Source organism: Schistosoma mansoni, chromosome W (genome assembly GCF_000237925.1).
Source record: "Schistosoma mansoni strain Puerto Rico chromosome W, complete genome".
Classification (NCBI taxonomy): domain Eukaryota; kingdom Metazoa; phylum Platyhelminthes; class Trematoda; order Strigeidida; family Schistosomatidae; genus Schistosoma; species Schistosoma mansoni.
Genome location: NC_031502.1, coordinates 1 through 27,695, shown reverse-complemented (window position 1 = coordinate 27,695; position 27,695 = coordinate 1). Strand labels below are relative to the sequence as shown.

General features: G+C 34.4%; 2 non-coding genes across 2 annotated transcripts; one reads left to right on the top strand and one right to left on the bottom strand.

Annotated features, from left to right (window-relative positions):
* Positions 1–8,772: 8,772 nt before the first annotated feature.
* Positions 8,773–8,839, top strand: Smp_tRNA_00766_Gln_TTG.1.1. Its single transcript has one exon. It is a non-coding gene (tRNA).
* An 11,000-nt stretch (positions 8,840–19,839) lies between these two features.
* On the bottom strand, positions 19,840–19,911 carry Smp_tRNA_00189_Pseudo_TTA.1.1. Its single transcript has one exon. It is a non-coding gene (tRNA).
* Between the last annotated feature and the right edge of the window lie 7,784 nt (positions 19,912–27,695).

Below are 27,695 nucleotides of genomic sequence, written 5' to 3'. Positions count from 1 at the left end.
TTGTTTAGTATTTTTCATACTTTTGTAAATCATCATTATGTTTATAGTGGAAAAGCTGACTTTTAGTTCATACATATACTACAGTTCTCTTCAGTTATAAGTGAAAGTTATTTGAGAACACATAGTGACCTTATTGTTACTATGGGTTCGAATTCGTTTATTTTATAGGCATTAATTGATATTATAAGCTGAACAATGGAACAATCTAGTAGATAACCACTCAATTCAGAAGTCATTTTAACTTATCTCTTTTTAGATATTACAGCTAACTAACTAGCAATCATCAGTCGTATATGATATAAACATACTAATTGGTAATAAATAATAGTCTCAACATGAGTAATGAAGCCGGTTAGCGTTGTTTTAACGAGTTGGTTTTTCTACGGGATGGGGACGCTAACTACATGCCCAACCCTCCTTCTCCTTTACCCGGGCTTAGGACCGGCAGTAACTCTAGAAGAGTTACAGGTGGAGTTGAGTAGTGAAGCTACTATATGGTAATTCATGGGAGTTTATGAATGAATACTTCTTCAGATAAAAGGCAAGTAGATTAAAAATATTGTTCAGGGTTTTGTAATACATTATATACGTTTTAATTATTAAATTATCTAAATGCCTGTAGATGGGAAAATTTACAGTTGTGTGGTCTGTTCAATGTTAACCGTTTCTTTCTTCAACCAGGGATGTCATTTATTGTAGCGGTTTTTTTTACCAATATGGGATTAGTTTGTTTTTTGTTGTTGATAGGAAGATTGTGAGGTGGGAAAATCAATTTCGAAAGAGAATTTAGCGGGTACAACAAAGATTGTTCCATGCTTAGAAACTATGAATCTAGTGGTCTCTACTTTTTTTTTTAACAAGTAATTGTATCTTTTTACAAATAAGCCTTAATGATCATTAAGTCATTGTAACCCTGGAAACCATATACAAAGTTTTATTTATTGAACACTGAGAGTTAAATTATTAGCTTTGACTTTTTATAGAAGAGATTGGATGTGGATAGTAGTAGTGTTATCCAGGACGAGAGTGTTTTCTTGTTTAGGATTCGTTAGCTGAATTCGTCAGTATCCCAGCTTTTATGTTCACTCCGACAATCAAACACAGTATCTTTCGCACCGAACGCTGGTACATTATACGTTCATCTACTGAGTCCAGATAGTCATTGGTTGAAATTACAGACTATCTCACTAAAACCTGACAATCATACAGTAAACAGTTAATTTGCAAACTATTAATCTACTGTCTCAATCTTGAACGTTCCTTCTGTAAATATCAGTCCATAGTCTCCGATTATTATTGTTCATGCATTTTCATATTAATTGCGTTTCGTTCTCGTTCTTTCTTCTACTGAAATACATTCAATGCCCGATCATCGTTATATACTACTTATGAAGATATAAGTAACCCATACCACAATTTATCTGATAATCTAAAATATTCATTATTCAGTCTGTTTTATTGAAAAAAATAGAAAAGAAATGTCAATACACGTAATAAAAAATAAAATACTTACTTACACATGTTACCCCTCGTCGAGGAGCATAGGCCGCTCACCAGCATTCTCCATCCAACTCTGTCCTGAGCCTTCCTTTCCAGTTCTTTTCAGTTTCTATTCATCCTTTTCATATCTGCTTTTATTTCCCGGCGTAATGTGTTCTTTGGCCTTCATCTTTTCCGCTTCCCTTCCGGATTCTAAGTTAGGGATTGCTTCGTGATTCAGTTTGGTGATTTCCTTAATGTATGTCATATCCACTTCCAACGTCTTTTCCTAATTTCGTCATCAGCTGTAAGCTTGTTTGTCCTCTCCCATAAGAAGCTGTTGCTGATAGTATCCGGCCAATGGATGTTGAGTATTTTTCGTAGACAACTGTTTATAAATACTTGTACTTTTTGGATGATGGTTGTAGTAGTTCTCCACGTTTCAGCTCCATATAGTAGGACTGTCTTGACATTCGTATTGAAGATTCTCACTTTAAAATTAGTTGAGAGTGGTTTTGAGTTCCATATGTTCTTCAATTGTAGAAATTCTGCCCTTACTTTGCCAATGCTCGCCTTTACATCTGCATCGGATCCGCCTTGTTTATCAATGATGCTTCCCAGGTACTTGAATGTTTCCACCTCTTCCAGAGTTTCGCCATCAAGTGTGATTGGGTTGGTGTTCTCCGTGTTGTATTTGAGAATCTTGCTTTTTCCTTTGTGAATGTGGAGGCCTATTGATGCAGAGGCTGCTGCTACGTTTGCTGTCTTCATCTGCATTTGTTCGTGTGTATGAGAGAGGTTGGCCAGGTCATCTGCGAAGTCCGAATCATCTAATTGATTCTGAGCTGTCCATTGTATTCCGTATTTCCCGTCAGATGTCGAATTCTTCATAATCCAGTAAATAACCAGAAGGAAGAGGAATGGGGAGAGTAGACAACCTTGTCTGACTCCGGTCCCTATTGGAAATGCATCTGTCAGCTGTCCTCCATGCATGACTTCGCACTGTAGTCCATCGTATGAGTTTTAGATAATGTTGACAATCTTTTCAGGAACTCCATAGTGTCGAAGAAGTTTCCATAATGTTCTCCTGTCCACGCTGTCAAATGCCTTCTCATAGTCAATGAAGTTGACGTATAGTGATGAGTTCCACTCGACTGATTGTTCAACGATTATTCGTAGTGTCGCAATCTGGTCTGTGCACGACCTATCCTTACGGAATCCAGCCTCTTGATCTCGAAGTTGGGCGTCTACTGCGTCTTTCATCCGATTGAATTAATTGTGAATCACAAAGTTTTATATGAAGCGTACTGACATAATAATAATTAATGTATTTGGAGGTAGCAGTTGTTTGGTCAATTGTGCTTTCAATGAACTTGATTGTTTCAATATTGAAACTGTTATTGTTGTTAAACAAATATGGATTGTGGCTAGCAGTGGAATCCAGTTTGATGCGTGTTTCGCCCTATTTGGAACTCCTCAGCTGGTTATACCTGCTTCTCAGAGTTGATGTTCACTTTGGAACTCGGACCCAGTACCTTTCGCTTCAAACGCCATCACGTTATCCACTTAACTACTGAATCCTGATAACTACCTGCTTGTGCAACGGGGTGAAGTTATATGCACGAAACGAGCGTCCTGGATTCCACTTCTACCCACTATCCATCTTTTTTTATAAAGCTTGTGACTTCAAGCAATATCGAGGCAGTCCGCGTAGGATGCACATATGCCAACAAGAGACTGATCAATTTCAGTCCAATATAACAATGGGAAGATAGAAGTAAACCACAACAAGTGAATATATGTTGTTGTTGTTGTTCTGAACCGTAGCATCACTATTTACTTCAGGTTGAAGTTAGTCTCATAAATTATTTTATGAGAATTGAATTTACTTAAGACAGAGATATAGCAATGAATGATTGTTTTGGCAGTTTTCACTTTATGACAATTTAGGCTGCATTTGTACATTGTATTTAATATCGCATCTCTGTCGATAATCAAACCGTTGGCAATACAGAGTGTCAACATTTCCTCAATCGAATTCATGTGTAGAAAAGCGGTCCACATAAATCCTTAGCATACCATGTTGTTTCACTGCTGTTTTGTGTCAGTTCAGTTGAATGAAGATTGCGATTTATTCGATGTTTGACTACTGAGAATTGGTGCACTTTATTTCAAATTTGATGTAGCATCCAGCTTCCTTCACAGTCGCTTCTTCCAATATGGACAGAATGGGATGTAGGGAATGTAACAGGTTGTGGATAAAGGAAATCATAGGCAGATATGATTATATTATAAAGAGGAAGGTTGAATGTGAATACATAAGCAATAATAATTCCCTGAAACTAATGGGAAGCTCAACTGAAATGATGAACTTTCGAATAATGGTAGTTTGAATAAATTTATCACAGAAAAATCAGTGTAAAAGAGTCACAACTGAGTATCTCTTACTCTACTCTATGAGAAGTCATGCTTAAGCAAACGATGAACCCCCTTATAATCCATTGTATCATTTTAAATAGCTCGAACTCAGAATTCCCTTCAGTATTTAAGCTAAAAACTGAACTATGTTTTCACCATATTTATTTTATTTTACACCCTCTCACCATTAAAAATCTAGTGAAACAACACCTCAGTATGCTTCACTGAGAACAAAATTTCCCGGAGATATCATTTTCAAACTGTTCAAAAGAATAAAAGGGACTAGAACTTACTTACTTTCCTGATTAGCGTTTTTTAGCGAGTTAGATTTCCACAGGATGGGGTCGCTAACCCCATGGCAAACCCTCCTCCTTTATCCGGGCTAGGGACCGGCAGTAGCCCCCGGAGGGGCTACAGGCGAAGTTAAATGACACTAGAAGTTTGAATTCTATTGATGAACCAATCTAAATCTTGCTGTCATTACATATTTATCATGATTGTTGTCTAAATAGCAATAAACTTCTAAATACTTGTCATTTATTTAAACCGATTCTCTACAAAATTATTGGTTATGGAAAACTATGCTCTTGAAGGCTTTATCAACATAACAAAGATGGAAAGGTCAAAAACATAGTTACACATAATGTCAAAGCACAATGACAAAATATAAAAAATGATAGATGTTTCTAATTGTGTTCAGTATTCTGAGTCGGACGACTTAATTGTTTTAGTCGTCATTCTAAAGGACATAATCTGTAGAGAATCAAAGTAGGCACAACATGATCACTTTTTTCCATTTCATGAGGAATGAACCAAGATTTATTCATGCTCTATTTGTTATATCGTGTACGTGCGTACATGTGCCTTGTTTGATATATGAAGTGATGATCCCCGCCTATTAGAGAGGAGTGAATTATCGATCAGAGGAATGATACACGAAAACCGTATGAGCAGTCATAAGTATTTATCAGTCCTGCTATCTGTCTAGCCCAGCCAGTTAAATCCAGAACATCAATAACAGCTTCTGCAATACGAATCATTATTCTCAAACATACTGGGTTTATATACCAAACAAACTGACCACATCGTACCATAAAAATAGAAGATAACATATGTACAAGATTTGGCCAAATGTGGCTGTGAATGTGGGAGGCAGTAATTAATGGACTGGGAATAACTCAAGAATGGTAAATCGTATAATAATAGTCTATAGGCCAAAATAAAGCTCATAATAAAGGGAACATGAATATGAATAGTTAAGTTACTTAACAATTATACAATAGGAAATATACACATCATATTGGTCCATAAGTAGTGCCAAAAGTTACCCTTCATAATTCCCTTCGGGAAATATATATATGAACACAGTAATCTAAGCAAGATTTCAGATTGTGTGTATTTATTCAATACAAAAGTTATGTATTTGGATTTAAGTTGTACTCAAATATGAAGATTAAAGTATACAATAGCGATCATTATTGGCAGTCCTAACCATATACCATTCATAATCAATGGATCATTAATTGTGACAAACAAATTTATTCTAAGATAGAAACTAGTAAAAATCAAAGATCCAATTCACAAGGAGGAACAACAGAATTGTGTTGATGAAATCAAATGTAATGACTATAATGCAACGTATGTAGGTAAAACATTAAGGCAACTGAATGTGAGGTTGAAGGAACACAAACAATGATTAAAGTACATTTCTAAGTCCTCAGATGATATAAGAAAACTTGAGAACAAGTCATAAATAGCATTGCACTCGATGGAATCGGGTCATACAATTGATTTCAATGGCACAAGAATCTTACAAAAAGGCTTTAATTCTTATAAAGAGAAATTAACAGCTGAAGCCTTATATATATATGGTCAAATCCAAACAATATGAATGGGATAGACAGAATACAATTAGCTGTACCATGGCAACTAATCATTAATCAATAAAAACCTAAAATCCTTTTCCATTTTATCTATCTCATATTATCTGAATAACAACAATTATATTCAATGATTCTAATCAGTTTGTCTTATCTAAAGTTGTTAAACTGAAACAAATACATTCTTCCTTTTTGTGAATTCATTCCTTTATATTGTATATCTATCTACCATTTTATGCATGGTGTGACATTTGGATTCATATCATTTATAAAGTTTAATGTTTCTTTAAAAATTCACCGACCAGAGATACACTCTATATGCTATCTTAACACTTTTCATTTCACACCATCTGTCTTTTATACACTAAAACAAATACCTACTTTAAACATTTTTTAAATGTTAAATTCATTGGGTATTACTTACTTGAATCTTCCTATTGTTATTTAGGACAGAAATTGATTAGTCTCTTGTTGGCATATGTGCATACTGTGCATATTGCTTCGATATTGCCTGAAGTCACAAGCTTTATTAGTAATGGAATCCAGGACAAGACACGTTTCGTCCTATTTGGGGCTCGTCAGCTGGACGTACCTCTATCTCAGAGATGACGTTCACTCCGGGGACTCGAACCCAGTACCGTTCACTTCGAACGCTATCACGTTATACACTCAGCTATTGAATACTGATAGCCACATGCTTGTGTAGTGGGGTGAAGTTTATAATCGCATGGTGTTGTTTACTTGTATTTTCTCATTGTTATTTACGACTGCAATTGATCAGTCTCTTGTTGACAAATGTTGATTGAATGACCTATTCAGTGTACAATGAACTGAAGAACCATGAACCTATTTATATTCGATAATTTTGATGTTTTATTATATTTCCTTGAAAAGTCTTGGACTATATTGACAGGCGCAATGTTGGATTTACTTCAAATTCTTCCTATTTCTTATCTAACAACTATTTATTCATGTAAACTTCAATAGAATGAAAAGTTATTGTTAAAAACTATAACTTCTGATAGGTTTTTGTTCTCTGAGCTTGATCCACCTGAGCTACAAATCTTCTTTACCATCTCGAAAACTATAATTTTAGTTTGCAAACTTAACTTTTTTTTCTCTCTCAATTTGCTTTATGTAAATGAAGATAGAAAAAGAAAACAGAAGAGAAATAAACAATAATAATCAATAATTTTCATTTCATTAGACATTAACACCGTTGGATGCCGGCTCAGTGGGGCTCCAGCCCGAGACTGGTAGGTTCTGGGTTCGAAACTCGCGAGTGCAGGATCGTGGATGCCCACTGTTGAGGAGTTCCATAATAAGACGAAACGGCCTTAAAACAGTGCTTCCAGGCTTTTGATGGTGGTCTAGCTTCAATTGATCCATGATTTCAACTATGAAAATACTAAATTCTTCACAAAACCCCCTCTGATCAATAATTTTCATGTTTAAAATGTATTAAGGTATAAAAGACTAAATGGGATTTCGGAATAGCTACCTAAATATTCTCCTAGTTACTTAGTCAGAATTGTTCAATGATAATGTTTGTTGATAACGTAAATTGGGTCATGGCTAAATCACACTCATGGATATATATATATATATATATATATATATATATATATATCACATCATTGGGAAACTTATCGATTGAAAAACATATGACATTCTATGTACAACCTTGAGGTAGGAGAGAGTAGAATGGATATATTTACTTTGTTAGCTTGTTATATAGTTTATAATCATTTAGGATATTGTAATGGAAAGTAAGTCAGTTATTTTGATAGCTAATACAAAACAAAGAATTCACCAGAAATTAATTAACATTAAACATATAAATAAAATCATTCTATATGTAAGAATATTGTATTTTCATAGTTAGAAAGCATGTGTTTGAATCTCGTGAGGCGAGATCGTGGATGTGAACTGCTGAGGAGTTCCAAAATAGGACGAAACAGCCGTTCATTGCTTCCAAGTTTTCCATGGTGATCTAGCTTCAATTGACTCATGAATTTAACTATTAAATTACTACAATCTCTACAACCCCACCCCTTTCTGATAATATCTAAAATACCTTAGTTTCTAACTTTTAATTTCCATTGTCATCAAATTCATTACTTGTAGAAATAACATAAAATTTGAACAAAATCTACAAAAAAAAAAGATTTAAACTATTCATTAGAAATCAATTACTTGTCCTAAATATTGACTATTCCCTTTTTCGTTTTTACCCCTTTTTTTCTTTCTTTGTTTTAATGAAAATGTTACTTCTAATATGAATATTGACTTAATTAAAAAAATTTTTCTTTATAATTAAGATCATTTGAAGAAATGGAAGAAAACGAACAAAAAATGACTTATATTAATATATATATGTCATTATGTTTACATGTCATAGGGGTGTTTACATGTTCATTTCTTTTGTTTTAATTAAAAAAACAAAATTCAATTCTATTGTTCAATGTTCAATATTGTAGAGTATTGGGGAGGGAAGGAGAGTATAAAGGAGAAGATCAATTTAGAAACCATAACAACTATTATTATTATTATTCTATTTATTGTTTATTAGGTGTTAAAATAATAATAATAATAATAATAATATTTATATATTATATGAATAGGGGAATTAATGGATTTAAAAAGAAGAAAAAAGAGTAAAACTAAACATTATCATTAAATTGGAAAAGTTTAATTCATTTTCTTTTTTTTTTGGTTGATATAAATGAATCTGTTTTTATGAAAAATTGAAAAACAACTGTGCTGTTAACTACTTATATCCACATAAGTAGTATATGGTAATGATCAGGCATAGAATGTATTTTGGCAGAAGATTGATAAGGAAAGAATAGGAAAGAAGCGCAATTGCTATACAAATTGATAAACAATAAAATCAGAGAAGATGGACTGATATTTGCAGAAGGAATGGTCAAGATTGAGTCATTTGATTGTTATTTTGTAAATTAACAGTTTACTGTAAGTGGCTATCAAGACTCAGTGGCTGAGTGTTTAACGCGATAGCGTTTGAAGCAAAAGATACTGGGTTCGAGTCCCAGAGTGAACATCAACTCTGAGATGCAGGTACATCCAGCTGACCAGTCCCAAATAGGATGAAACGCGCATTGTCAAACTGGATTCCACTGCTAGCCACAATCCATCTTTGCTTACAATGCTTGTGAATTAAGGCTATATCGAGGCAATACGCACAGTATGCACATATGCCAATTAGTGACTGACCAGTTGCAATCCTAACACATTGATGTAAAGATTCAAACAAACATTACTAAATGAATTTGTTTACTGTATGGTTGTCAGATTTTAGTGAGACAATCTGTAATATGTGTTTAAATACATTCGATTGTTCCCATTCGTTTTCTTATTCACTACAGAACCGGTTAGTAACACTATGATGAGACATGGATGCAGTAAAAAAAATTTTTTTAAATATTAAATACTACTTATTCTTATGATAAACGAAGCAGAAGTAAAAATTTATGGAATAAAATGATGTCGTTCATTCGTTCAAATTTATTTAATCACTGTGTATATTTAAAATTGTCTTGTAAAGAGATTGAAGTCTTGTATTCAAAAAAACCTGGACAGTTTATAAGATGAACTTTTGTGAATATCTTTCAAGAAAGTTTAATCAATTAGATAAAGATGAATGGTTGTTAACAATAGAATTCAAGATGTGTGTCTCAATCTATTTGGGAATCATCAGTTGGATGTACCTAAATTTCACAGAATCTAGAACTCGAACTCCGTACCGTTCGCTTTAAACGCTATCACGTTATCTACTTAACTACTGAGTCCTGAAAGTCTCTAGTTTTTGTAATGGGGTGAAGTTTTTAATTCATTTTTGAATTGGTTGTTTAGGTCTTTACATTAATATTTAGGACTGTAATTGATTCACGTACATCAATCTGACGAGTCTCAAACTGGATGAAACGCATATCGTGGATTCTACTGCTAGCTGCCATCCATCTCTGCTTATAATGCTTTTGACTTAATAGTAATATAGAAGCAATCCGAACAGGATGCACATATGCCATCAATGATATTGATCACTTAAACATAGGCAATCATCATTAATTATTAGTTGAAAGTTATTTAAAGTAACAGAAATGTTGATTGATCTAACAATCTGTTTTAAGCGACTACTTGTTTTACAAGTATTTACTAATTGAAACAATTGTTTTTTGTTTGTATCTTCTCATTGTTGTTTACGACTGCAATTGATCAGTCTCTTGTTGCTATACATGCATCCTATTCAGATTGCTTCGATATTGCTATTAAACCACAAGCATTATAAGTGGAGATGAATAGTGGCTAGCAGTGAAATCCAGTTTGACACGTGTTTCGTCCTATTTAGAACTTGTCAGCTGGATGTACCTGCATCCTAGACTTGATGGTCATTCTAGAACTTGGATTCAATACTGTTCGCTTCAAACTCCATCACATTATCCACTTGACTATTAAATCTTAATAGCCACCTGCTTGATATTGTTTGCTTAGATCCTTCTACATAATTTATATTCCATTAAACAAAAGAATTTCAAATTTCCTCTACACTTTCAATGACCGTATCCTTTTTTCTTTTTATTTAACTTATTCAGTATAATAATAATGATGAACAATGGAAAAATAGAACAGTTTTAGGTCATTTAAATTTGATTGGTTAAAATTTATTTATCGATCGTTGAAAAAAAAATTTTTTTCAAAAAAAAAAGAGAGAAACTTTAATTTTCTATCTACTCAAATACTTAAATTAAAATTTCTATAACTACTAAGGGGGGGGGGTGATATTTATACTGAAAAGAGAGAAACAGAAAAAAAAATGGAAAGAAAAGAAATTCTCAGTTTCTTCAATTCAACATTTAATTTGATGAAATAATTTTGAAATAGTGGAGAAGATTTGTTGCTTAGGTGGATGATTTTGATGGAGTTTTTTGTTCTTTGAGCTGGATGGTTTGGTCGTCGTGGAGCATTCATCGTCCTTCTGAGCGATATCATCAGCACAAACTTCGAGTAGAAGTCAAGTGTTTGAATTCAAAGCACTACAACCAAACCATCCAGCTCAAAGAACAAAACTTCATTAAAATGATGAAATTATATTCTGTCAGATATTTACAACAGTTTAGTTCACCTTTTATTTTAACAATTGGTACTCAAGGATTTTAGAGAGATAGTGTGTGTGTGTGTGTGAGTGATCCGTTCATTCGAGGAACAAAAAAAGGTTATTTTTTACTTTTAAAATCATTGAGTTCAAAGTTGATAGTTTATTCTTCAATAGTTCATTAATGAATAAAATATATGTATATATCATAAGGAATAAGGTAACGGTCTGTTGAAGTGAACGAAATGATCTCTATATTAAACTCAATCTACAGAAGACTGTATATCTACAACCGACAAAATATGAGATGGGAACCAATGAAGAAAATATTGTTGTTGAAAACATGAATCAATTGAAGCTAAACCACCATGGAAAACTTGAAAACACTGTACGGCTGTTTCGTCCTAGAATGGGACTCCTCAGCAGTACGTATCCACGATCCCGCCTGACGAGATTCGAATTCAGGACCAAGCGCACGAACGCTTGATTAAATCTCCATAAAACCCCTCCTGATAATAATCATATGCTCACTAGTGACTGGCTTCAAGAGGTATATCCTGGGGTTCTAGTAAGAAGCAGTGACTAGTGGAGTTCAAACAGATCTGTTGTAAGATAGTTACTCACGGAAGACAATGGTGGACGGTTGCTCAATTTGCTGGATTGGTTGAAGTTAGACATTAACACCGTTAGATGCCTGCTCAATGGTCTAGTGGTTAAGTGCTCGTGCAGGAAACGGATAGGTACTAGGTTTGAATATCACAGGGTGGTATCGTGGATTCGCACTGCTGAGGAATCTCACAATAGGACGAAACAGACGTCCAATGATTCCATGTTTTCCATGACGGTCTAGATTCAATTGACTCATGATCTCATGGATTTTATTTTTGTGAAATATGAATATGCTACTGATGCTATTATTAATAGTAGTGATAAGAATATATACATCGATAGCAGTTGTACAAATATTATTGAATCCCTAAAGAATTAGTTAACATGTAAAACAAATTATGTTTCACTAATACTATTATATTATTTACCTAATTATACATAACAGGTCTTGTTCATTTGAAGATGAATATTAAAGATGACTACTATTTGTATACATATCTATCTTTTATATAAAGAAATTGAGATCAAACAGATAACCTGGTATGGTAATTCATAGATCACTGATGTGTTTACTTATTCTTTAAGAATAAAGTCTGTTTTCATAAATACGACTGACATCGTGTTCATAACCGAATAATGTATAAGGAGAGGGAATGCTTCTAATAAAATCTTATTTTCTTTCCATGGTTTTCACCAAATGTAACGCAGTTCGCCACTTTCATGATTCTAATTAATACCTTTGAATATTGGATACCTTAGTCAACTCATCTTTGAACTAATTGATTAATCAGTTTTAGTTCTTTGTAATACTGTAGTGAACAGATCACTAGTTGGGAACAATCGAATGTACTTTAACACAACATTACAGTATATCTCATTAAAATATGAGAACCATATAGTGAACAGTTAATTTGCAAAAAAACAATCATTTGTCAGAAGGGGTTTAGTGGAGATTTTAGCAATTTTATAGAGTTGACATCAAGAGTCAATTGAAGCCAGACCACTATCAAAAACCTGGAAGCTTCAATTGACTCATGATCTCAAATCTATGAAATTACTAAAGTCTCCACCAAATCCCTTCTGATAATGATCATGTGCTCACTAGTGTCTGGCTCTATGAGGTATTTCCTGGAGTTCTTGTGAGAAGCAGTAACCAATGGAGTTCAATCAGGTCTGTTGAGAAATATCAACTCACTGATGACATTGGCGAATGGTTGCTCAATTTCGTGAATCGGTTGAAGTTAGACATTAACACCGTTAGATAACGGCTCAGTGGTCTATCGGTTAAGTGCTCTGGCTCGAGACTGGTAGGTCCTGGGTTCATGTCTCGCGAGTGCGGGATCGTGGATGTGCACTGCTGAGGAGTCCCATAATAGGACGATTTGGCCGTCCAGTGCTCCCAGGTTAACGATGGTGGTCTAGCTTCAATTGACTCATGATCTCAACTCTAAACAATCAATTGTCTCAATTTAACTGTTACTTCTGCAGATATTCATCCATAATCTCTGATTATAATGGTTTATGCATTTTCGTACCAATCGCATACCGTTTCCGATCTCTTCTTATCGATCTTCTACAGAAATACATTCAATGTCTGACCATCACCATATACTACTGATATGGATATCAGTAACCCACACCACACTCGTCCCCCCTTTAAAGTTTTCGTTCTTGTGTTGGTTCTGCTAGCCGTGCACACTATCTTCTTTTGCTGCAGCCTGTGTCAATCTCTCCGACAAAATGTCGAGTCTGCGGCGCGCTGACCTCCATAGCTATACTATTAACTAACACATTACCCTTAGATTGTTTTAATTCCATGATTTTCTTGTCCATAACAAGATGTTTTTTATAACAATCAAAGATTAATAGGTATCCCTTTTATGTTATCACCGAATGTGTTGAAAAAATTACATGTATCTACCAAAGCAGTTACATTGGTAAGACAAGAAGGAGAGCCTATGTCTGATTCAAAGAACATATTTTGAGAAGTCCAAGGATAAATGGATCAAACTCATTCGACAGTGTCATTTCAAGAAATCTCCTTGATACAGGACATCAAATGGATACACTGAGGTCTTTCAAAGTGAATAATAAACAATCAAACTCCAATCTTCCGAAATTTGTAGAAGCAATAATGATCAACCATCTTAAACCAGATCTATTTGTCCAAAAAGAAGTACTCATAAATCTTTCTTTACCCTAGTAACATTACATAGATGTTATTGAATAATTCAACACTTCCTGAAGTTTGATTACAACATTTTCATTTACCTTCACTTTATATTTTTCTTTATTTATGAAAATACTACAATCTCTACCAATTCCCATACACATACTATACATAGTCTATTGTAATACAGATTCATTTAGGCCAGTGATCACACAGCTCAACATCATTGACCAAGTAAAATTAATTTAACTGAAAAGGTACATGCTAATCCGGAAATATAAAAACCATGTAAACATTCTAAAGATATTTGATTGATAAGATAGAATTAACTATGAGATCTTTTGATTGACTTTCTTAATAAAAAGTTAAGATTGTATATTTTTTTCTTAACTCAGTTTGATTGTTCACCCAGTATTACTTGCTGAATATAGGAAAAGATGTTAGAAGTGGATCGAACATACATTAAAGAAATCACTGAATTGCATCACGAGGCAATTCCTAACTTGGAATTCTGAAAGGAAAGCTGAAAAGAGGAAGGCCAAAGAAATAGAAGCAGGTATGAAAAGGATGAATGTTAATTGAAAAGAACTGGAAAGGATTGCCTAGGACAGGGTTGGATGGAGAATACTGGTGTGTGGCTTATGTTCCCCCACGAGGGGTAACAGCCGTAAGTAAGTAAGTAGATAAGTATTAGTTTCCTCACAATGATAATGATGTTTATTGAAGTGTCATGTTAATTCATTATGAACATTCTTTATATTGGAACAATGATGAACTCAGTTCAATATGGTATGTAGCATATGCTTTTCCTAGTTGAAAGCGTCAATCAGTTGAAGCTAGACCATCACCGAAAACCTGGAAGCACTGGACGGCCGTTTCGTCCTATTGTGGGACTCCTCAGTAGCGCGCATCCATAACCTATGCTTTCGTAATAATAATTCTATATATTTCCTTATTTGTAATGTTTTTATTCATCAATCATTGATTGAGTGTACAAATTCATCTATAAATTAGTTTATTTTCTTTGTTTTAACTTAGTGATGTACATTCTAGGGGCCTAATGGGAATCCTTATTTATATACCTTTCAAATTTTGATTTTGATTTATGAGAATTACCATGGTTTCCGGTTCCTAATATTCAATAATGGGAACAAGCTATACAATAGTAATAACATCGATTCTATTTGTATATTTAGAAAAATAATAATCAACTGAGATGTAGTTCAATTCATGTCATAGAGCTTAGTAATGTATTCTTTATGAATTTACTTACCTATAAAAAGAATATACACTATAAGATCTCTGTGAGATGCTTTTAATGAAGATGGTGAAAAAACGGTTCAAACTGGAAGATCATGATCATATTTCGAAGTTGCGCTTCATTGACTTAATCTTATAGCAACTCTCCTACAATCAATTTTGATTATGATTAATTTTGGTTAAGCTCATTTATTAACTTACTTAACAGACAATGTTATTCAAACTGCAACAATTCGTTTATTTTCTTGTTTCATTATGATCATTAGTATATCTGTATAAACGTGTACTCTTGATCATATGTAACAGCCTACGCATATATATCTCTCTCTAGCTAAATTGTTGATAGCTTAAATAGATCACTCGATGTGTCATTCTCTTTCCCATGTATACATATATGTATGCGAATCCTATTATTAGCCTTTCCTTTGCTTTACTGTGCCCTTATTCGATTTGACTATAAATATACCTCTGTATTCTCTCGCATACGAACATTTGAATCTCTGCTTCAAATTCGCTCGATATGCTTGTAGCTTTGTTATCTGTGCTATCCGCTAATAAACTTTAGTAGTCGCCGCTTATTATTGCCTTCTGATTTCAAATACCATTGAGATAACGGTTACAATGGTGATTGAATAACGAATAAAAACCCCCCTATAATCTTATATGATTAGTTGGATATGATCATCTGATTAGTAGCTTCAACTCAAATAAATCTAAATTATCAGAAGGGGTTGAAGTTAAACATTAACACCGTTGGATACCGGCTCAGTGGTCTATCGGTTAAGTGCTTTGGCGCTAGACCCTTAGGTCCTGGGTTCGACTCTCGCGAGTGTGGGATCGTGGATGTGCACTGCTGAGGAGTCATATGATGGGACGAAACGGCCGTCCAGTGCTTCCAGGTTTTCGATGGTGGTCTAGCTTCAATCGACTCATGATTTCAACTCTATAATATCTAAATGATGTCAAGAAACTAGGTCCAAATTCTAGAAACTAATTTACTGAATTCCTTAATTCTACAATAATAATAATCATTCGTGTACATAGTAATTAATAAAGATGTCAAGCTTTATGATTTATGTAATCAATGAACTGTGACTTAAACGAATAGAAGCAGAACCATCATTGTTTAGTAAATAGTTTGACATTTAAATAAAGACTAAGAAGAAATTTTTTTCAGTTTTATTATTCGAATACGTCACCCATATGAATAGATCATGATTATTGTATAGAGTTATTGGATGTATATATGAAAGTGTGTGTTACTGATGACGATAGATATAAGTAGTATGTACAATCAATTGAAAGTGAAATAAACGTTATGAATTACATAACGTACAATCATTTCTCTCAATGTCAAGACTTATCACGCATAAATTCTATGCGTAAACCAAGTATTGAACGTTATTTCTCTTAGTATGAATTTGGTGTGTGTGTGTGTGATGTCGACAGATATAAGTAATATGTATCATCAATCGAAAGTGAAATGCATGGATGAAGAAGGTTAAGAAGATCGAAGAAAAGAGGACAAGAACAGTGAATGATTGGTGTGGAAACGAAGGAACAATGAAGTCTTAGATGATTGGTTGACATTTTGCAAATGGTGTATTTACTGTATGGTTTTTAGATTTTACTAAGACGTTCTGTAATTTTGTATTCAAATACATTCGATTGTCCCAACTTGTGTTCTTTGGTTTGTTTTCTCCCACAGTAACTTGTTGCTTGTAGTGTCTGGCCAACGGATCCGAAGTTTCTTGCGTAGACAACTGATAATAAACACCTGTGTCTTCTGGATGATGGCTTTCATAGTTCTCGACGTCTCCGCTCCATACAGTAGAACTGTTTTAACATTTGTATTGAAAATTCTAATCTTGGTATTGGTTGACAATTGTTTTGAGTTCCAGATGTTCTTCACATCCTCCAAAGCTTCTTCGTCAAGTGTAATTTGATTGGTGCATGTTGTTTTGTATCGGAGAGTCTTGCTTTTCCCTTTGTTTATATTAAGACCTACTGCTGTTGATGCTACTGTTACACTGGTCGTCTTCTCCCGTATTTGTTGTTGTGTGTGTGATAGAAGAGCCAAATCATCTACAAAGTCTAAATCGTTCAGCTGCTGAAAAGATGTGTATATAATGTTGTCAATAATTAAGTTTGTCAAAACCACGCACGTTATCTGTAGTGTAATGTTTTTAAGGAGGAATCCTATCCCATAAAGTCGACAATAATATGATCTCACAAGTGAACTACAAAACGATTGTTTACAATCAAGGTTTAAATGAGTTATTCAATTCCAATATTACCTAATCTATTTGAATGAATGTTAAACGTGACAACATTGAATTGTTATATAGATTGTACAAGTCATGTATTTAAACAAATAACAATATAAGTAGTTGATTTAAAAATTAGAAGCGAGTGATAAGTCATGTTGTTCGAGATATGAGTAGAAATTCAGTTGTGATTGTATATTCCCATGTATTAAGAAGTTTTAAAAGAACTATGTTGTATAACAATAAATCATCTTGATATTAGTTGTTTGAATCTTTCTACTGATGTTTATGACTTCAATTGATCAGTCTGTTATTGTCATATGATCATCTTGTACAGACTGCATTGATATTGTCTTAAATCATAAGCGTTAAAAGCAGAGATGAATGGTGACTAGCACTAGGATCCAGGATTTACGTTTCGTGCTATTTCAGACTTGTCAGTTGTATGTACCTGAATCACACAGTTAATGTTCACTCTAGGACTCGAATCTAGTATCGTTCGTTTCAAACGCCATCATAGGTTATCCATTTAACTATTAAGTCCTGATAACCACTAGCGTGTGCATTGAAATAAAGTTTTAATTCATTTTGTATTGTGTGTTTGAATCTTCTCATTGATGTTTACGATTGCGATTGATCAGTTTGTTATTGCTTTATGTACATAATCTATAACATAGTAACAAAATCTCTAAAAAAAAATTACGATTTAAATTTACTGCATCAGTTGTTAAGGACATTTTTTTCCCAAATGGACATTAGTTAATTAGGTTCATATATTCATAGAATAAAAGTTATGTCAGTAAACAAACATCAATCAAACTGTTTTCTGCCCCCCTTTTTTTCTTCAATTAACCTTAACATAATAAATGATGACAATTTTTATTGTTTATAATAACAAATGGACTATTAAACAAGAGACTTAATATAATGAAACAAATCAACAAGTATAATTTGATTATTTATTTCCTGAAGAGGTAGCTTACAGTGAGTTACGAAACGTCGGAAAATCTAATTTTTCTACTCATTAAGATATTACAAGTATAGTATATCAATGTGTTCCATTACTGAACTACAAACTGGCCGAGTCGTCCTATTGTGGGACTCCTCAGTAGTGCATATCCACGATCCCGCTTCACGAGATTCGAATCCAGGACCTATCAGTCTTGCGCACCAGGACTTAACTTCTAGACCGCTGAGCCGGCATCTAATGGTGTTAATGTCTTACTTCAACCAATCCACCAAATTTAGCAACTATTCATCATTGTCTTCCGTGAGTAACTATCTTGCAACAGACCTGATTGAACTACACTGGTCACAGCTTCTCACTAGAACTCCAGAAAATACCTCTTCAAGTCAGTCACTAGTGAGCATATTATTATTATTATTATTATCAGAACGTGTTTTGCGGAGATTTTATCAAGCGCTATTGCGCGAGACTGATAGGTCCTGGATTAGAATCTCACTAGGCGGGATCGTGAATGCGCATTGCTGAGGAGTCCCACAATAGGACGAGACGGCAGTCAAGTGCTTCCAGGTTTCCATGATGGTCTAGCTTTAATTAATTCATGATCTCAACTATTGAAATTACTATAATATCCACAAAGCCCCTCCTGATATCAAAAAAAGAGTTAATCACTTTTAAATTGACTTTTTCTTACACATGAAAGAACATTAGAAGAATAGAGACATGAAGAGAGTCTACCAAACAACACCATTGAAGTTAATACATACCTAGATGTCAAAAATCTAATCTTATGAATTTAAAAGATCAATATTATAAGAAACTTTAGACTATCTTCAATAACCATAAAGACTTGATATTAGAATGAATTCAGATATATACAACAAATCTTATTATTCATGTCAAGTTTTAATTTGTCGAATGAAACAAATCTATGAAGTAACAGGTTCCTGAACTATTTAATACAGGGGATTGTTAATTTCATATAAGACTATAATGTGAACATAAAAATATTGTTACAAGTGTAAGGATGGCTCGTTGGCAAACTTAAGGAGGCCTCAAGAAGTCCAGAAAGAGCCGAAGACATTTCATCCAATCACGTTTTAGAAAAACATTTTAGAATGTCGATGTATAGCTCCCCTAGTGGATGAATAAGAAGACCCTCTATGTGCTTATTGGCTGTCCAAAATAATGATTTACTTTCAGCCAAAAATCTATAAATACATGAGATTTTCGTACTATATTTGATACTGTTTGGAATAACATTTCTTCCACTTGTCTTCTGTCTTCTCATTTGCAACTTGGGAAGGTTCTAGCGTTCAGGTGCCCAAGTTATACACGACATACTAAGAGTCTAAGTTCAAAATAGAACAACAAGTTCATTTGTATCTAATTAAGTGTTTTAAAAAAGGCTTTCTTCATACTTTGGTACTAAGATTTTCTTTAGTGTAAAGTGAATAAGTTACGTAAATAAAAGTCCGTCAATATAAAACTTTTATTGAATATTGAAATAAGTCAAGGTAAAATACATTTACAGAAAACAGATGTGAAAAAACCAACAACATATTCAATGTTCATTTATAAGCAAAGATGGATAGTGGCTAGCAGTGGAATCCAGGACGCACGTTTCGTCCTATTCGGGACTCGTCAGCTGGATGTACCTGCATCTCAGAGTTGATGTTCACTCTGGGACTCGAACCCAGTAACTTTCGCTTTAAACGCCATCGCGTTATCCTCTCGGCCACTGAATCCCGATAGCCACTTGCTTTTGCAATGGGGTGAAGTTGAAATTTACTTAGTATTGTTTCTTTGGATCTTCCCATTGATGTTCATTTATTCCTGACTAAATTATATTTATTGACCCTATTCCATGTACTTGACGTACTACTAACATATAAAAACAGTAAGTAACATTATCTTCTTAGTTTTTTTCGGGGTGTGTGGGCTGTAACATATCTTCCTTTAACCTACTATAGTCAACAAGGACACAAGTGAGCACAATCGAATGCACTCAAACACAAAATTATAGTACGTCTTTGTAAAACCTGAGAATCATACAGTAAATGTCAATCGATTGTCTTAAACTTGACTGTGCCTTTTGCAAATATCAGTCAATTGTCTCAGGTTTCATTGTTCCTGCATTTTCATACCAATCACTTTCCGTTTCCGTTCTTTCCCTCTCGATCTTCTACTGAAATACATTCTATTCCTGACCATCGCTGTATACTACTTATGTGGATATAAGTAGCTCACATCACACTACTACTTACAATTTTCAGAGTTTCACAATGAAGAAGGAATTTGATGTTTACTAGTAGTCGATATTTCAAGAAATAATAGGTTTTCACTGGTTGAACTACTTCTGTTGTTATAAAAATATGCCTGTCATTTACTACATATACTTGATATATTGGTAATGTTTCTATAGAATGATTTGATGTTTTTCAGTCTAACTAACTGTGTTATTCATTTATTTACTTCATGATTACTTACTTACGTCTGTTACCCCTCGTGTATGAGCATAGAGCACCCACCAGTATTCTCCATCCAACCCTGTCCTGGGCAATCGTTTCCAGTTATTTCCAGTTAACATTCATCCTTTTAATATCTGCTTTTATTTCCCGACGTAATGTGTTCTTTTCCGCTTCCCTTCCGCATCCCAAGTTAGCACTTGCTTCGTGATGCAGTTTGGGAACTTCCTCAATGTATGTCATATCCACTTCCAACATCTTTTCTTAATTTCCTCATCAGCTAAAAGCTGGTTTGTTCTCTCCTATAAAACGCTGTTGCTGATAGTATCCAATCAACGGATATTGAGTATTTTGCGTAGACAACTGTTTATAAATACTGGTACATTCTTGACGATGGATGTAGTAGTTCTCCACGTTTCAGCTCCGTACAGTAGGACTTTCTTGACATTCGTACTGAAGATTCTCACTTTGAAGTTAGTTGACAGTTGTTTTGAGTTCTATATGTTCTTCAACTATAGAAATGTGGTCCTTGTTTTGCCAATCCTTGCCCTTACATCTGCATCTGATCCTCCTTGTTTATCAATGATTCTTCCCAGGTACGTGAAAGATTCCTTATCTTCCAGAGTTTCGCCATCAAGTGGTGCTCTCCGTGTTGTATTTGAGAATCTTGCTTTTTCCTTTGTGTATGTTGAGGCCTATTGATGCAGAGGCTGCTGATACGTTTGCTGTTTTCTTCTGTATTTGTTCGTGTGTATGAGATAGGAGGTCTAGGTTCTCTAGAAGTCCAAATCGTCTAATTGATTCTGAGTTGTCCATTGTATTCCGTACTTCCCATCAGATTTCGAATTCTTCATATTCCAGTCAATTAACAGAAGAAAGAGGAAGGGGAAGTTAACACAAAGCTTTACATGACTGACGTTCAAAACTGCGAAGAGTTATTTCGGTTTATTAGGCAACCAACCTCTCTAACATCATTCATTGATCGGTATCGGTTTGTGATATAAACATACTGAAAAATGAACAAAACTCATCATCTATCTGATTAATTCAAGATGATCATTTCTAATGACAAGCCTTAAAATACTACAATTTCCTTATAGGATAACCAGTAACCAGAGTTATGAACAAGAACATAGGAGAGGATAGACAGATGAATTTCAATTAAAAGTTACAGAATGTGTTAGTAAAATTTGATAATCATACAGTAAATACACCATTTGCAAAGTGCCAATCAATCATCTAAGACTCCATTATTCCTTCGTTTCCATATCAATCAATCTCTGTTCTCATTCTTTTCTTTTACAATCTTCTCAAACTTGAGCCTCCATGCATTTCACTTTCGATTGACGATACATACTACTTATATCTGTCGACATCAGTAACACACCACTTAATAGTAATATCTGTTGATATTTTTTAAAAATCGGTCTCTTTATTTATTAATCCAGACAATTTATTAGGTATACTTAATTAACCAGCGATTTTCATGATTGAAAGCGTGAGTCAATTGAAGCTGGACCATCATCGAAAACCTGGAAGCACTGGACGGCTAAACCGTCCTATTGTGGGACTCCTCAAAATTACACATCCACGACCTCGCCCAGCGAGATTCGAACCCAGGACCTACCAGTCTCGCGCCAGAGCACTCAACCGATAGACCACTGAGCCGGTATCCAACGGTGTTAATGTGTAATTCCAACAAGTCCACGAAGTTGAGCAACCTTTCACCAATTGCCTTCAGTGAGTTTCTATCTCAAAACAGACATGGTATGAACTCCACTGGTCACTGCTTTTCACTAGAACTCCTGGATTCACCTCTCGAAGTCAGTCACTAATGATCATATGATTATTATCAGAAGGGGTTTATCGTGGAGATTTAATATTATCATTATTATTATTTTTATTTATCCTCATACTTAGATAGTATAACAATGTAAACTTTGTTCAACACAAATGGTAGACTAGTAACACATTATGAACTTGAGCATACACATCCGTTTTGGAAGGCAAGATTTAAGAAAAAAAAAAGGGTGAACAGCTTTGTCCTATTATCAGAATATTCTCTCAGGAACATCTTTTTGTTCACTTTTTAATCTCATCCTTATGGTGTTAAGTAGATATTCACATATAAATAAAGATGAACATAGAACAGCTATTACTTATATGAATAATTTGATTCCATTAAAAAAGTGACATCTTGATTGTCTTAAATGTAACCAACTAATGGCCAAATGGTGTAACAATCAAATAGGCTTATTTCTTACCTCATTTATTAAGACTGTGATTACAATCTATTCAAGCGTGTAGAAAAGATCGACAGAAAGTCGATTCTTCTTAGAAAGATGGGTACAATCTCAACTCACAAATCAAAATTTACAATATGGATAGTTTTTCTTTAGTTAACGATAGATAACCAAGGAATCCTGAATATATGTTACATTCTATAATGGAGTTACACAGCAGTGCCCACCTATCATATTGACAGGATGTAAACCTAAGATATATAGTGATAACGGTGATCGAGCCAGCATTAAACCACTGAGTTCATTAGTAATTCCAAAATCAGGAAATTTGAAATGGTGGATAACTAATGTCTACTACTATTTTCTGTGTGATTCATCTTGCTCTTCATATAGTTACACTTCACTGTTTACGGCTTCTCACTGGAACTCTGATTAGTCGTATATATGCAGTCACTAATGAGCAAATGAGTACTATTAGCAAAGAAATCTCATTGAGATCGAGTAGATTGGGACACCATGAACAACTAAAGATCTCCAAACATTTGTTACATCACAAGAGTGTAAACCTTGAAAGCATATGTAATTATTTTAGTTTTCCATTTGTTTGGTTTCTCATCTTTGCTTTTAGGGTATTCGGTACTAAAGAAGTGAGCTTTGAATGGTTGGGATGTTTGTTTATTTTGCTTCATTTTTTAGTCTAAATAGATTATCAAATTTGTTAGAAACGTAATTAATAAATAATACTATATAGTTGAAATCATGAGCCAACTGAAGCTAGACCACTATGAAAAACCTGGAAACACTGAACGTCTTATTGTTGGACTTTTCAGAAGTGTGCATTTTTGACCCCACCTCACGAGATTCGAACCCAGGACCTATCAGTCTCGCGCACGAGCGCTTAACTTCTAGACCACTGAGACGGTCAGCATCCAACGGTGTTAATGTCTCACTTCAACCAATCCACGAAATTGAGCAACCATTCACTAATGTCTTCAGTGAGTTGATATCTATAAAATTACTAAAATCTTCACAAACCCCCCTTCCGATATAATAATAGTATAGTTTGTATTATTCATATTCGTGGTGTTAATTAAGTAGTATAGTTTGAAATCAGATTGCATGTTATTAGGCTATACAGCTGAGTAAACTAATCTCAAATATAATAAATATATAATAATGATCCAAATCATTACAAAAACCTTCTTATATCAATAATTAATCTGTATAAAATACAGTTTATTTACGTAGCTATTTTTAGAACTGCTGTTTTCATTCAAGATATTTAGTCAAATAAGAATAAGCAATAGATTGAATCATTTCTTTGAAATTAGAATAGCTAAAAGTTAATGATGTTTCAAAATGAATGCGATCATTAGCGACTGGCTTCATGAAGTATTTCCTGAAGTGCAAGGGAGAAGCCGTGGTCATTGGAGTCCAACCAGGTCTGTTGTAGAGGCAGTTACTCATTGAAGACAATCGTGGATGTGTCGATCAATATTGTGGATTGGTTGAAGCTAAACATTAACACTGTTGGGTGCCAGTTCGATAGTCTAGAGGTTTAGCGTTCTTCCATGAGAGTGAAGGTCCTAGGTGATGAATGTTCAAGCTCTTAACAACTATATGTACATCTCAGTTTAGTACGAGTAAATTTCCTTTGAGAGTTTGTTATTATACTCAATAAACTACTGTTCTCAACAAACATATTACTGATAATCATTGTCAAAAGGTGTATATTTGCAATTGTATAGGTTTGACAATTGATTTGTCGAAAAAGAATACCTTACACTGAACAAATCCTTTATGTATTCATGTTTTAGTATGTGTATTTCATTAAACTCTTAAAACCCTAATCATTACATAGTCTAGCTTTCATCAATGTTTACCAGTTGACTTTAACTGTATGAAAGAATACTTATTTCATTCACCATTTATTAAGTCTTCTTTTAGACATTGATCTTAATTTAATTTACCAAATGGTTGCCAAACAATTACGTTACACCTTCATCAAAAATCTTACAAAGTAAGCTGGAATAAACATGTTCAGAAATTGGAAAAAATCAGCAAAACGAATTCAAACAATGGCTTCACTTAGTTAGTAATCGTTAAATAGCAGTGTATACAAACTTGAATGGGTAGATGTATTCGGTAGAATTCAAACTAGTGTTATTTCTATGTTCAGATACAAGATATCACGGGATTGGGTATGAGAGCCCTCAAGTGCCCTGATACGGCCGAAAGTGGGGAGAGTCTGCCCTCCCTCTCGAAATGCTCTCATATGGCCACGCGTATATAGCCTCTGTAAGGGAAGTCCTACTCATTGCCTTCTCGTGGCATTACTGTTGTTTACGAAATTGAGAGGACCAAAAGCGAATGTCCGGAGCTTTAACTTGGTTGGTGGACACGGAGGGTTCACCTAGATGAGTTGGAAAACCCTGATTCAAAACCAATGGTGCACATGGGCTCCAGTATCCTAAGGGAACAAATGGCGTATGAATCAATTGTTGGTCACCGGCTACCATGGGACTGCATCTCCTCACGATGCTCCACTGCCTTGTGGGTTCGACCTCTAGGTCAAAGGCTCCGTTCAGGTGTGGCCTCCTAAGAAAATCACCTGCTTCAGTTTGGGGACCTGTGCAGTATAACAGCCCTCACACAAATCAAGTGAGATTTGTGTGGCACATATGTATCTGGTGCCCCTTTGTACCAATATTTATGTGTTTAAATAAAATCGCTGGATTATTTTGATCATGAATGGAACCATGAATAGAAGAATATATACTTCAGTTGAGAAAGAAATCAAATAAATGTTTTTCTGACATCCTATACTTTTTTTATTTGGAAACCTATTCTTCATGTATAGTATCTGTGTACGTTTGTACAGCAAAAAACTATTACATCGTCTGATTGCGCAGTCGATCATAATATCTATTCCGTTATACTACATCGTATAACTGTTAGATTTAAGGTTTCATATATTCTCTGTCATATCCTCTCATGAATCAGCTAACATGAACATATATATGAAATGTAAGCAAACATTTTTATCTTTATTGGTAGGATATGAATCTTTTGTAAAACAATTTCGCGCTAAGATTAAAATACATTGATTGTAACGCAGTTGATAAGTACTATTTTGAATAGATTTCATTTAAGGTGTGTATAGGTTTGAAGGAATTATGAAATTATAATCAGAAAAGGGTTTTGTGGATATTGAAGTCATGAGTCAATTGAAGCTGGACCACCATGGAAAATATGAAAGCAGTAGATGGCTGTTTCATCCAAGTATAGGAATACTCAGCAGTTCACATCCACGATCCCGCTCTCGGAATCTTGCTTTAATTGACTCGTGAATTCAACTGTTAAATTATCACAGTCTCCACAAAACCTTTGATCTGGTTCAGTGGTCTGGAGGTTATGTGTTCGCGCGTGAAATCGATTGGTCCTAGGTTCGAATCCCGCGAGAGGGATGCTCACTGCTGAGGAGTCTCATTCTAGGATGAAACAGCCGTCCAGTGCTTCCAGGTGTTGAATTATGGTCAAGCTTCAATTGATTTATTAATTCAACTATTAAATTATGATATTCATAATATTCATAATATTTCAAGAATGTTAAGGGTCATTTATGATTAAACTATGTAATTGAGGTCATATACTAATAGAAGTATGTGTAAGAAAGACTAATTTATACAATAATGTAATCAAGGGTAAAAGGAAAAACTTTGTATAACATACAAAGCTACATATTTACATTTGCTCATAAAATAAGATGATAGTATATATACTATTTTGGTTCACCAGGGTGTTTGCTACCTGAGTGGTTGCGCCACAGAATTGGGATGAGCTGTTTGGATTGTAGTGTTTAAGCCTTTATAGTGTCTGGTTCTCCTATAGGGCGGGATTGAGCTTTACTGCTTGGGCTAAGCCTGGGCAGTGTCTGGCTCTCCTGTTAAACGGGATTGAGCTGTACTGTTTGGGTTGCCGCGTGAAAGTCTGGATGGTGTCTGGTTCTCCTGAAAACCAGTGCGAGATTACCCTGGCCCATAAGGGTATATTATATAACTGTGAAATATATACTACTTAAGAACTACTTAATTTGAGGTCATATAAGTCAATTGTTAATTAATACAATGGAATATCTAACATAATAAAGCAACTTATTTTAATGAATATCAAAGTAGGATATTTAATTTGCCATGAATGAAAATCGTAAAATAAGATTATTCAATCCAAATAAATATTAGAAGATCATTCATTAAAGCGGTTCCATTTAACTATCCGGTTAGGTTTAGCGTCTGCAAACCAAGTTGTTTTTGTACATATGTACATATGTAGGAATGATGTCAGAATATTGAGGTACAATTTTGCCAGTTTCTTCCAAAAGGATGTTGTTAAAGACCGAGGACTTCTTAGGAACGGTTCAGCTCCTAAGCCTTTTTCATAAACTAGAAATTATCCTTTAGAATTTAAGACACCAGTTGTTTTAGTGATTAGTTCTAACCACTTCACCAATAAACCGGGGGGGGTGTCTGAAAACGCTGTTTGATTTGAGTAATTTAAGTAAGTAATGCAGATACAGTAATCTTGATCTTTAAGGCTTAAGTTCGGTATAAGTAGAACTATCGATTACATTTTTTCAGAAGTCCTAACAACACCTTCAAAAAACTATTTTTCTGTTTAAATTCATTTAGTATTGTTTGTTTGATTCTTCCCATTGCTGTCTTTAGGACTACAACTGGTCAGTCTCTAATTGGCATATGTGCATACTGTGAATTAAGGCTATATCGAGGCAATACGCACAGTATGCACATATGCCAATTAGAG